Here is a 14,213-nt window from a genome sequence, read left to right as displayed (position 1 = left end):
ATCAAAGCAGTTGTCTTCAGTATATAATTGTTTTGTCATTGCCTTTTTCCAAAATTATTTTTGTTTCAGTATTGCCTACAGCCCTGACATTTTGATGATCTTCCATCCAAGTACAGATAAGGAGCAACACTGCTTATTAATTTCCAATCCCAGAGAAGGTCAGATACCTCCATAATAATTACAATGGTGTGAAAAAGCTTTCTATCTTGCAATTCCCTGATAATAACAATAAAAAAACAGAAAGATCTTGATAGCAGTTAGAAATTCATTGATAAATTGTGTAATCAACTTTTTGATGTTAGATTGATTCTTGAACTGATAAGATTAAAGTTTAATGGACTTAATCCAATTTGGATTCAAATAGGTCATGTTAAGTATTCACGCTGGAAATGAACATGACTGTTTCCTCTTCTCCAAAAGGTTTCCCTACTCTGTAAATTCATCATTGCAAAAGCCAATCAAAAGGTTTCTGAACACTCATCTCTCCTAGTTGAAATGCACATTTAGAGATGTGTCCTGCTCCTGTTTATTCCATTTGTTCCCGCATCATGATGAGCAGCAGAAGATTATGTTATCTAATCTTTTAAATACTGTCTTCCCTTAAAAGAAGGCCATTTCTGTACCTCATTCTTAGATACTTTAAGTACTGTATTATAAGTTTACTCTAATGTTGCAAAGTGGCCATAATACAGTACTTAAAGTATCTTTGCTGCTCATCATGATGCCGGAACAAATGGAATAAAATTCCCAAAATTCCCTGGCTAGCCATGCTGGTTGGTGAAGTCTGGGAGTTAAAGTCCACACATCTTCAACCTGCCAAGTTTGAAAAACACTGTACTAGACAATCTTACACATACATACTTAACACCCCTCCTAACTGAGCAAAATGCCAGAACCCCATCTCATCTGTAAAAAATTTGTCAAAATGTTTCATGAAGCTTTTCCATCAGCAATTATTGCATCCAGAGGAATAATAAAAATGAAGACTTTTTGGCATGGGATAAGATAGCAAACTGTATCAGAACTTTTAGCTCAGATGACACAGATCTCATATCCCACGTGTGGTCTGAAGGAAACTGGCTCACATAGGAAAGAGGGATGGGGCTATCGACAGAGCCAAGGTCTCCCCATTCCGTTATTTTATGACTTCCAGAGCAACTCATCAATCAAACCAAAATATTAAATGCCATTAACTTTTTGGCTGCAGCTTGCTAGATATTGTGAATTTCAACTCTCATCATCCCCATCAAGAATGAGACAACTGAGAATAGTTTCTTGGGAGCGACAATCCAAACTGCAGAGCACCAAGGCCTTAGACTAAATTATCTCTCAGAGATCTTTGCAGAGTATGTACTATGTAGTTTTAGAAAAACATAGCTGTACATTAAAATGTTTTTTAACCATCCTTGTGACTTAATATGTTGTCTGTGAAAGTAATGCTGCAGCAGGTAATAGCAACCCAGTAAATCCTGCCAACAGGCCAGGTGTTGGTTTTCAATACCAGATTCAGTGATGGTTGCCTGATGGTGGTTCCCAACCTTTTCTATACCTCGCACTCCTAGAGTGCTTCTGATATATTCTCGTACCCCTTACAAAGGTTTGAAATAACGGCAACAAATTATGCATATACACTATAATTTTGAAATTTCCAAACCCAAGTTTTTGCACATATCGTCTCACACCGCCAGGGGGTGCAAGCAACCCTGGTTGGGAACCCCTGCTCTAGTCTATATGATCATGTGGAATCCAAAACTTTTGCCTAAGAAGTAGCCACAGATGAACCACTAAATCCAAAACCCACAGATGGTATCATTCTGCCCATATCGTCTACTTTTGAGAAGCCACTAATCTTTCTACTTTTCCAATGAGGCTAAAATAGAATAGTCAGTTGCAGAATAATCTCATTTATTCCTACCAAACCAGTCTTCCCCAACCTGCTGCTGGGGAAAATGATTATTGTCAAATGATTATTGTCAAACAATATGAGTCATAAGTTAAACATGGCCCTCCAGTACATTGACTTTGGTAGATTAAGTGATGCTTTCTCACTTTCAATTCCAGGCACTTCAATAAAGCAAGTAGAGTCATATAGTGTTGTACGGTACAAGGAAATCTACATTGTTTCCAAAATAAAATGGTTATCTGAACCCCGATTATGCCATAATAATTGCTTGACTAAAAGTCTTTGCTTTGACAAGCATTTTGAAATATTATAACAATATAAGGACTGTTGAATATCTTGAATGGGTTACAATCTCAGAATGCATATAGCCATAGGATCTGGAAGGTTATTGCAACAAGCTATGCAATATTGTTGTTATTGTTGTTGTTGTTGTTGTTATAGAGTTGAAAGGAACTTTGGAGGTCTTCTAGTCCAACCCCCTGCTCAGGCAGGAAACCCTTTCAGTCTCTTCTTAAAAACTTCCAGTGTTGGAGCATTCACAACTTCTGGAGGCAAGCTGTTCCACTGATTGTTTGAACTGTTAGGAAATTTCTTAGTTCTAGGTTGCTTCTCCCTTTGATTAGTTTCCATCCATTGCTTCTTGTCCTGCCTTCAGGTGCTTTGGAGAATAGCTTGTTTCTCCTCTTCTTTATGGCAACCCCTGAGGTACCCAATTCCAGCAACCGTTCTTTATATGTTTTAGCCTCCAGCCCCCTAATCGTTGTTGCTCTTCTCTGCATTGTTTCTAGAATTTCAACATCTTTCTTACATCGTGGTGACTGGATGCAGTATTCCAAGTGTGGCCTTACCAAAGTATTTATGAAGTACTTAACCCAGCTTGTTGAAAATATTAAAATCTCAGAAGTACCAAATGTTCTTAATGCACCTGCTTTTTCAAGTCAAGTTTGGAAAGTCTAATTAAGATTGGATTTCAAAGGATTTAGAATAGAGGTACAAGTGTCACAGCCACTGGAGTTTTGAACATTCTTAAATATTAGTCTCCGGAAGCTATGATATTGTATCCTGCCTCACTCAGGGAAGTTTCCTATTAGCCACAAATATGATGAAGTTTTGATATTTTTATATTTTTAAGTAACTCATTTCCATTGCTTCATTTTTCTTGGATCCTTGACCTGAATTACAAGCAGGAAAAGGATGAAAAAACATCAGACCTTGCACCTTAAGAACCCAGGAGTTTCATATTTCCCCCAACATTTTTGTTATGCAGTATTTTATGGGATGCTGGCAGTAAAACATTCAGGGATTCAAGCTGAATTCCTGGCAACTACAAGGGCATATCCGTGTAATTTTCTTGGCAGCAATATGGAAACATCATTACCTTTTTCCAGGATGTTTGTTCATTTCAGTCTACTGTACAGCTCTGAGAGGTTGTGTTTTTTGGTGTGTGTGATCTCCCGTTCCCCTACTGACTTTGTAAAGTACAAGGAACTGAGGAGAAGACCTTGGAGAAGGCACCTATAAGCCATTTGGAGACCAACAGACACAGGGTGGGTAGACAGGAAGGTATTAGGAAAAGACTCAGATAGTCTTCCCTGATTTCCTGGGTCATAACAGCGGGCGAAGGAAAAACACAGGCAGATTTACAAGATTCTGGTTTGATAGCCTATCTCAGGGGTAAGCAACCTTGGCTCTTTTATGACTCGTGGACTTCAACTCCCAGAATTCCTGAGCCAGCATGGCTGGCTCAGGAATTCTGGGAGTTGAAGTCCACGAGTCATAAAAGAGCCAAGGTTGCCTACCCCTGGCCTATCTCAATAAAGGCTAGTTCTAGTCTTCTTGTGGAACCAATTTTCTGACCTGGTCTACCTCATAAAGCTAAGGTTTTTTTTTAGTTTGGCCAAGGTCAGCTCTGTCCTGTTACCTTCCATATTCCACTTCTTCTTTTAAGAAAGATTCATTATTTCTACTGAATAATGGACTGAAGTAGCATGCAGGCCCTGGTAAATAAATACATATGTTATCCTGCATCTATTTTCCAGAAGTCTTTGGTTTAAAAGGGCATTTATAACTAATAAAGATAAATAGAATATAGGCTTTGAAAATGCTTATGATCAGCTAGTATGTGGTCAATATCCTACAGAGGAATGGACATCAGGCACAGTCTTCACATTTAAAACATTTTATTTAGTTACAATAAAATGTGTGTTGTTTATTTATTCAACTTCTATAGCCACCCATTTCAGTCAATGATTCTGGGCAGCTCACAATTCATGAAACACTTTACAATGAAAAATACTAAGAACATTTTAAAACAAAAACACTAAAAAGATCCAAATTAAATACACATGGAAACAAGATACTTGGCCAGTTAACAATACAGCCAAGAAACAGGGCCCTTAGCACATTCAGTGCCCCAGGGCAGGGAAACATAGCCAGGTTTGCAGATTTGTGTCCTCTTGTTTAGAGATATATAAGCATTTCTCCTACTGGTATCCATGTGTCCCCCACTGTGCTTTTAGCAAGGAAAAGACATGTGATGCTCTCTGACTTGGTTTTCTTGTAGATGTTTCATTACCCAAACTAGGTAACCTTGTCAGTGCTAGCAGGAAATGTCTGCAAGAAAACAACCCAAGCTCAGAGAGCATCAAGGCCATCTCATTTCAACCCTGAGCTACAAATATTCTCCTTTATTGGAACAGAAAAGTGTTTGCAAGAGAATCCCCCACTCAACCTAAGACTGAACCATGTTTTCTTCCCTGCTTGTAATTTATCTCTCAGCTGAAACTACTGGAATGCTGACATGGGTTTTTGGAGTACAAAGGTTGGATCCTTAACAAGTTAATATTTTAGTCCCCGTGATTCCTTTGATCCCACCAAGCTCTTCAGCTAAGGAAGACTTTTGCTCCTGAATTCCAGTTAATTCTGGAACTTTGCTTTTTCACTATTTCAGCAAAAAGAGGAAACTGTCCTTGCGTAGCTGATTTGAAAATCCTTAGGACCCCAATGACTTTGAAACCTTCTATCCTTAGGCACAGTTGGATTTAACTTCCATTACCAACCTTTCTCATTGTAAACTATCACATTCAATCTCAGAACACTTTAGTGCAGGGGTCTTCAAACTTGGCCCTTTTATGACTTGTGGACTTCAACTCCCAGAATTCCTCAGCCAGGCACGCTGGCTGAGGAATTCTGGGAGTTGAAGTCCACAAGTCATAAAAGGGCCAAGTTTGAAGACCCCCTGCTTTACTGAGAACTGCTGTTTCTAAAATATAAGCCCCTGGCTTTCAGGTTGTGGCCAAGAGTTCACAAACAGTGGTTAAACATGTTTCTGAAATATACCCCCATTAAATGTTGCATTATTTTTCTTCTGCACTGTCCCATATTAATAGGGACTATAACTTTACTTTAGAAAAGTGCTTTGGGGTAATAACAATTCTTAGAAAAGCCTTCCTCAATCTCATGCCCTGAAGAAGTGTTAGGAGAATGGGAAAGCTTGAGTTACATCATAACTAAAGCCTTTTTAGAAAGGACATTCGCAAAGACTCATTTCCTATTGAACTTAGATCAATACAGCCTTATTTGAAGCTTTCCATTGGAATATTTCAAGTATTCCTTAATCCAATAGAACAGAAAAAAATACCTTGCCCCATTAGATATAACTCAAGCATAGAAGGAAAAAGGCAATGAAGATTCATAAATCACTAATTACCTCAAGATAAATGTGCAACAACAGTGCCGTTGTTGTAACCCTTTTGTTTTCAATAATAAGGCTCAGAAAACATGTATTTTGTATGAGACTGTGATAAGGTCTTAGAGCAGTGGTGGCGAACCTATGGCACGGGTGCCAGAGGCGGCACTCAGAGCCCTCTCTGTGGGCACACGTGCTGTTGCCCCAGCCTCGCCCCCGTGACCCCCTCCTCTCCAGCAGCCCCCCTGAAAGAGAGTTGCCCCTGAGCGTGGCCCACGCGGAGCAGCGCAGACAAGGACATGACAGCCAGGCAGCGTAGACAAGACTCTACCCTCATACCCCATTGTAAACAGTTGATGCTGCAGGGCGCGGGCAGAGGGCGTGACTGCCATAGCGCTGCTGGGCTGCCTGGGCGATCTGCGGCAGGCCCTGGAGGTGGTGAGTGGCCCTGCAGGCAGGCGGGATGGGGGGGCAGAGCGGGGATGGGGCAGGGGGTGGAGCGGGGGTGGGGCCAGTTTTTTGGGCACTCGGTCTCTAAAAGGTTCGCCATCACTGTCTTAGAGACTCAAGAGACTCACATTTATAGATCTAACAGGAAATGTCTTCCCCTTGTCTTGAAGAGGAAAAAAAGAATCAGCTGGAAACCACTAACAAGATACATCAGAAGCATGGGAGAACAAAAGTCTTGTGTTACAAAGAAGCCAAGAATGGTTTCATACATGAAGAAACAAATGAGGCCTAATTGCTAACTGAGCTGATGTGATTTTTGTTGTTGTTTAAAAGAAGAAGGGCCCCAGGAACACTTTAATTCACAAAAACACTTAATACAATAATAGACATGTTATGCTAATTATATCTGGGTGTCAGATAGTTCCTTCAGAGAAGGAACTCTAGGAAACTCCTAGTATTTTAGGAGAAGAGCTACAGCAGGTGCTTTGACTGAAGTAGGTCTCAGGTTAAATTCTGGCATGCCCAGCTAGACTTGAAAAAGATTCCTCTCGGAACACTGGAAAATTCAGCCAGTACACAAAGTGAAGGGCAGTTCATCTCATGTCTATCAAAGATCTTGGATAAATATTTCCATAATCTCAACCACTTGTTGTATTTGGTGGGTTCACCACAGTTGTAATCTAGGAAAGCACCCAATCATTTACCCTGGATTGGATGCTTCTGAACTACATGAACCAATGGTACCACTTATTAGAACACCAGATCAGTGGTGGGTCAGGTCAAGGTATATCAAAGCCAGCATTCCATTTGACTCTTCCAGATGCCTTTAGCAATCTTGTCAATAGGACACAAACATCTAGACTAAAAATCTTCTTCTATTGTAGTTTTTCTATTCAGCCATTTTAGCCAAGTAACATACTGTAGTACATTCACCAAAGAAAGAGAATTCTTTCTTCCTTCAAAACTATTATCAGAGCAACCTTCTTAAACCTACTATCTCCAGATGTGTTGAATTGCAACTCCCCAACATGTTAGATAAGTAACTAGGTATGATGCAAGTTGTGGCTGAATGAACATAAAGATGGATTATGATTGCATCTGAGAACAACTACAGTTCTTGGAAAAATATAGCTTTGCATATTCCCTATGAATAACTGGTAGTTCCAGAAAGAGATAGCTCTTGAAGTTTCTTATAAGAGATGCCTAAAAAGTTCCAGATGCATAATATAATGATCCTGGGACATTATTTTCAACCTTTCCAACACATCAGGATAACTTTAAAGAATAAAGCATGGAAGTGATTGAATACCAAGTATTCTAATGTGAGAGGTGTATAAAATATTTCAAGGTCAAAAGACTCTGTTTTAGCCTTAAAAAAAAAACCTATTTCAGCTTCTGTTTCTGGTCAGAATGTTTAAAACTCAAAACATTTTGCTTACCTCAAGTTGTGTCCTTCAGTTTTCAGAACTCCTAGCATGAGCACCAGGTTGGGAACATTGTTGTGAGATGATTTAGAGAGCTCTCTAGATCAGGCGTGTTTACACACGGCCCGTGCAGGCCACACCTGCTCCAGCCCCGCAAGGGCAAAAGAAGTCCCGATATGTCATGATACGGCCCGCGATGCAATCGGGTTTGATACCCCTACTCTAGATCTTTCATAATCCTACAAAGGAAACTTTTCCATAATTAGCATGTACTAATCCAGGGGTCCCCAACCACCAGTCGGTGGACGGGCCACGGCATACCAGCAACCGGGCCGCGCTTACAAGTGAAGCCCCATCCGCTGGATGCAGGCAGCACACGAAACCACGCCCTTCTGGTCCATGGAAAATCTTTCTCCACAGAATCGATCCTTGGTGCCCAAAAGGTTGGAGGCCTCTGTACTAATCTACTACTAAGGTACAAAATCTATGGATGTTATCAGAGGATTTAATTTAATTTTATTATCTACCGTCCTAAAAACAAAAACAAAAAACAAACAAACAGGAAATAACAACCCCATAATTGTCTGTTGAAGAAAGTTTATATTGCTCTACCCAAATGTTACTATTATGTGAATTCTTGCTTTCTGGGAAACCTGACAGAAAAAAACAGCAATGGGAAAGAACAAACAGCCAAATATTTTTAGGTGCCAGGTTTCTAGAGCAGGTCCTCTGGAAAAGCTTCCACTCATTTTGATCCTTTTTGAACTATTTAACTATTAGGTGATCCTGCTTCAGCAATTCTGGAAACCTATTGGCTGCTGAGATATATACTTGGCTTGTCATGTCAAAAGGAGTTTTTCTCCCACTTTTCCACATATATTCAGGAAAAGTTACAAACTTAATTGTTTCAGGAAAACTTTTCTTAAGTTTCCTTATTCTGTTTTCTTGTTGCTTTTTGTGTTTTGGCATTTTTTTTAATGTGGTTTTGATGGACATTGTTATTATGATTTAGGTAAATTTTAATCTCATACTGGATGATTTAGGTAAGTTTTAATCTCACACTGGATGTTTTAATTTAATTTATATGTACTCTAAACAGCTACGTGTTCTTTGATTACCACAGGGTAGAAATGGGATTCAATCAATCAATCTTGGAGGGTCCCTCTAGAAGACATAGGAATTGCAAGGCTTTTAAATGATTTGCTGATGATATCAAAAGGCCCCTAAGTACTGAAGTATTGAAAGATAATTCTGCTATCAACACCTTATCTATTCCCTGTAAATTTTTGAAATTTTCCAAGTTTGATGCTGGGTTTCGCCAGGGAAATTTACTTTGCTGTCTCCTATCCTCAAAACAGAATTACCCCACTTTTCACCCAGTTTGAAGAAGCAATGCTTTCAAAGCAAAAGAGACTTTTGTCATGGGGAAGTGGCTTTTGCACTTGGAAAATATGTATCCAAGTAATAGATGGGAACATCTATCAAAAGAGAAAATTACACAACTCTCCATCCCTCGTTACAAACCTTGTGTAAAGCCAAAGTGGCCTGACATTTATAAATGGCAAGCAATAGTCCAAGCTGCTCACTAGTTATGCCTTGTACAATAGCACAATCCTTTATGCCTGCCAGCCTTGACCTACTGTGACGCAGATCACATAAATCTCCACCCAAGACCTGTTCAGCTTTGTGCCTTGCCTTGGTTCTGCCTTTCACTGCTTGACAGAATCCAAAGAAAGCACACAAGAGAAGGAAGTGTGAATGTTGGATGTGACTGAATAGCTGGGTCACTGTGTGACTGGCAAGTCAAGTTCTATTTTCAGAGTTACATTCATGTTACAAATATGCCAGCAGGATCAGGGACAGAAACACAGCTTGTGTTTTCAAGGTATTTTTTGACCTTGTCGATGCAAAGATATGAATGCTTGCTGAAGGCTTCCCACTGCTGAACATTAGCAAAAGTTGAAGAACATTGAAAGGTTATGGCTCTGACAATGTACAGCTAAGCCATACTGTAATTTGGCTGTGGCTTACAAGGCTGTATGACCCCAGTCATTGTGGTTTCGTGTAAACCACAATTTATATCTTGGTATAGAGTTCATTCAATAAACTATAAACAAGCTGAGACTTATTCTAATGTGCAAACCTGGTCCCAGGTGGAAAGAAGAATTATCTGAAGGAAGTTCTTCATGATTACAAGTAGTCATCTTGGAAGCAATACAGATAGTCCTCATTTAGTGTCTACAATTGGGACCAGCAACTTGGTTGTTAAGCAAAGTGGTTGCTAGGTGACAGTGATAGGGCTTATGATTTTACTTCAGTTTTCCATCGTTTCTCGTTACTTTCTTCAGTTCTTTCTCTTTTAGGTCATCTTGATATGGGATAAATAAGCAAGTGAATATAAGAGCAGAGAAATGTTGTGAAGGTCATAAATGTGAGGACTGGTTGCTATGTTGATTTTTAGCACCATTATAAATTGGAACAGTCACTAAATGAGGCAGTCTCTAAGCAAGGACTATCCATATTCACCTTTCATTCAAGAAGAAAAGGGTGTCTCTTAAGCTGGTCTATGCTGAAATCATAATTGAATGGGATGTAGAGTCCTGCCAAAAGGGTAAACATTTCACTATCAAGGTCCTTTCATTTAATTTCTCTTTATGGACCTGCACTACACCCATTGATCACAGGAAGAGAACATTCCCACGCTCACTTCACCTTCACAAATTAGGGAAAGCTGATGAGAGTTGACAGGCAGCTATCGAAAGTTAAGTTGTGTAATAAGATCAGGTAGCATGAGAAACATTGCTAACTAGACTGCCAACTGTATCAATGCCCAAGGTTGCCAGAGCAGGCATTAACCCCAAGCTACAATTATATACACAACATTTTAATTAACCCAGAACTTCATAGACATCTTATACAAGTCTACTGTTTATTTTCATTTTGGTTCTGGGTATTTTTACTACCTTGAGGTCTATTTAAATGTACCCAGGCAACGAACAGTAAATGCCTTATGCTTGATTTCTCCATAGCCTGGCACAGTGTTTCTTAACCTCACCGACTTAAGATGTGTGGATTTCAACTCTCAGAATTCCCCAGGCAACGTGGGTGTTGAAGTCCACACATATTCAAGTTGCTGAGATTGAGAAACACTGGTCTAGCAAGTATTCAAGATTAATACCGTAGTCTTCATTTCACAGGCAGATACATAGGAAGTCTCAGAATGCTTATCCTATTCCTGCATTTTGCTAAGAATTTACATAGCTTGTAGAATTTAAGAAACTATGTAGCTTTTTGTGTTTTACATGGTTTTCAAACATATAGTGAACATACTGTTTGTGGGGGGGAGATTGTTTTGATTGTTTCCCATTTTCTTCCTAGGTAAATGAAGGTAATTAAAATGGGTAACTTTTGGCCTAGAACCACTTGTTTTAGACACCCAGAATCCCTTTGATTATATAGCAATGGCCTTGCAATAGCAAACTGTAAAGAATTTGTGGTTGTTTGAGTGTTTTAAGCCTTAATGTTAAGATAAGATTCGGTTATTAAAATACTCTTCTAAAGTTAGTGAGCTAAAGTTAAGATGCTGAACTGGGAGATTCAGATTATAGTCCACTGTGAGACATGGAATCTCATGATGTGACTTCTGGCCACACTTTTAGCCTAGCCTACAGAGGTGTGGTTTTGGGAAAATCCTGGAGGAGGGAATCACCTCGAGAATAAGTATACATCTATATCTATATCCACACACATCCACACAGATATGCATGTTTAGTCCTTGACTTAGAACCACGACTGAACCCAGAATTTTAGACCTGAGTCATTGCAGTCATTGAGTAGTATCTGTAGGGCTGCTTTGCTCAACAACTGCAATCTGAGCTTACTATTATGGTCATTAAGCAACTGCATACATTTCAGAATACTGAGACTCAGAGCCTTTCAGAAGCCTTCAATATTTTTTCTTTTGGAATCTACATCTTTCGCTAGCATCCTTCTCCTCTCTGGGGGAGAAAATGGCTAGTGAAACCAGCATTCTGAAAGACTGCTTGGAAATGTGGTCATATGACTAAACAGGAGGGCAGCACAACAGTTTACAATGCCTAGAAATGCTTTACTGGCCGTAAAAAGCATCTATTCCATGACTGTTGTGACTACACACAGTCCTTAAATAACCGGCCGTAAGTTGGGTACTACTTTTATATCGTAATAAAGATTAAAATTTAAAAGCAAGAACTGAAAAAATTACCAATATTTAACACAGTAATTTCCATGCAACTCTGTCAAGATCTCCAAATACATTCTAAGAAAATTGTGTCCTTTGTCCAATTAAAAGCTATCTATGGTTCCTGCATCTAATCCCCATATCTTTGGGAAATCAGTTAGTGCAAGCTAATTGATGCATTACCAAAGTATAGAAAAGGAATGCCATCTTCTATTCATAGACAAAGATGTAGGCAAATTTAGAAGTCAGTGCAAAAGAACAATCTCACCTTAATTAGCTAACAATTGATGTTAGCAATAGATTTGGGCGCCTTCTGATTGGTCTTTATTTTTAAATCTCTTAAAAATTCAGAGTTCAAAGGTATACCTAATACATTGTTAAAATCTGGCTGCCTATTTTATAATTTGATCAGTGTATTGTTCAATACATTAGGAAAACCCAGGCAGGTGAATTAATTCAGTAACCAAGACAAGGCATGTATAAATTCAGCCAACTCATTTTCATCAGTGTAGGACACAAGCATATTCATCTTCTTCCTTGGAGAAAAGACAACTCCTTTACTTGTTTAGAAATAGCCAGGAAAGAAAACATTTACTTAGCAACAAACACACAATTTTCCCTCCTTTGCTGAGCCATGCACATGAATATTATAACTGAATGCAGTCTGCTGGAATAGAATAAGTAATACAGCACATAAACTGGGAAATTATGCCAAGAATCTGCTGGACCAGTATATCTCTTATATTCATACCACCAAGAATGGTGATATCCTTGAGTCAAGGGTAAGTCAAGAAGAGGATAATTCATGAATTGTTACATACTTCAGAAGGGAAGTTGTGAAATGAACTACAACATCCGGTTCAGAAACTAAGGCATTTTTTTGCTTATACAGCGCATTTTACTACATAACATTTCAGTCATCAGCAAATGTACTTCCTTTGAAGAATGGATTTGTATTCCTTTCCTATCAATGAATCATAAACAGAACTGAGTATATGAGCATTAACCCTGCTCTTAGGGAATGGCATTCTCATTCAAATTTCTACAACATCAACGTCCAATATTGATTTTACAGTGTTCAAAACAGCATATGCACTAATTATGTCAATTACCATCACAGTAATATTTTCAGTCACTATTCTCCACATCACACAAGGAGAATGAATGAGGTGGAGAAGATTTATCTATAAAGGTTAACAAGCAGAACCAGGATTCAAACTAAAGTTGTTTGAACACCTAACTTCACTCTAGAGCAGGGTCCCCAACCCCTGAGCCGTGGACTGGTACCAGTCCATGGTCTTGTAGGAACCGGCCTGTGTAAGTGGCAGGCAAATGAGCCAAGCTTCATTTGTGCATGCACAGGATCTACTGTAGGTTGCACGTGAAACCATCTCCTTCCCCACCCATCCCCAGGTCCATGGAAGATTATTTTTCTTCACTGGCACCAGAAAGGTTGGTGGCTATGTTGGGCGAGCGTGTCAAAAGTTGGGGACATCTCTGTTCTAGAGCACTGTTCTGTGCTGCTTTTAATTGCTCTTTTTTAATTAAGACATTTTGGAAACTTCCCCAGGAAGAGATTTATTTCTAAGGCATATTCGTGTAAATATGATATCAAACCATACAATAACTTATTATCGGGACCATTTTCAGACTGGGTTCAAAGGGTGTACAGACTGCAATGGGCATACTTCTGGATGCCCTCTGGAAAGTTTGGGGCAGAGGTGGTGTGACAGTCTCAACAGTTTTTGATTCCATTGACCCTTCTTCTGGACCAGCTTGAGAGGGTTGGCTTTTCCCCATGGTACCGATAAAGGGTGAGGTTTATTTATTAAATAATTTATATGCCACCAATCTCACTGTTGAACAATTCTGAGTGGCATATAAAGAAATAAATAAACCTCACCCTTTATCAGCACTTTCTGGATCCAAAAATCCTATAATCTGATGGATCGGTGGTTGTGGGTCAGTTATCTGGTTTTGTAGCTGGCAGGAGTTATATATAAGATGGATAGCTATATAAGTCTTTTAAATGTAAAAATTTGTACCTAGGCTTTACTAGTTCACATTAGATGGAGGAATTATAAAATAATCTGTTCCTGTATAGATAATTAATAAGTCTGCAATGAAACAGTCCAGATACAACTTTAAAACATCTGTCCATGGACATGCTATGCTAATAAGACTTGGATGTCACAATTCAATCTGGCAGGTCATTCTTGGCAAGATCAGGATAGTGGGCTCTTCTGTACCCCATACCCCTATTTATGGCATATACATTATTCTTCCATTATAAGTACATATTGGCCATATTCTTCCATTATAAGTACATATTGGCCCCCTCAGAGAGGGCACGCAACTTGGGTGTCCTCCTGGATCCACGGCTGACACTGGAAGACCATTTGTCGGCCGTGACCAGGGGGGCGTTTTATCAGGTTCGCCTGATTTACCAGTTGCGCCCTTTTCTGGACCGGGACGCTTTGCGCACAGTCACTCATGCCCTCGTCACCTCCCGCCTGGACTACTGTAATG

General features: G+C 39.4%; 1 protein-coding gene across 1 annotated transcript in view; it reads right to left on the bottom strand.

The window, feature by feature from the left end:
* Nucleotides 1-14,213, bottom strand: part of DAB2 (DAB adaptor protein 2) — a 42,968-nt gene that overhangs the window by 20,706 nt on the left and 8,049 nt on the right. The window lies entirely within an intron of this gene.

This window comes from Protobothrops mucrosquamatus, unplaced genomic scaffold, assembly GCF_001527695.2.
Source record: "Protobothrops mucrosquamatus isolate PMUCROS unplaced genomic scaffold, P.Mucros_1.0 scaffold_122, whole genome shotgun sequence".
Classification (NCBI taxonomy): domain Eukaryota; kingdom Metazoa; phylum Chordata; class Lepidosauria; order Squamata; family Viperidae; genus Protobothrops; species Protobothrops mucrosquamatus.
The sequence above is the reverse complement of the archived record's forward strand: the minus strand, read 5'-3'. Positions and strand labels throughout refer to the sequence as shown.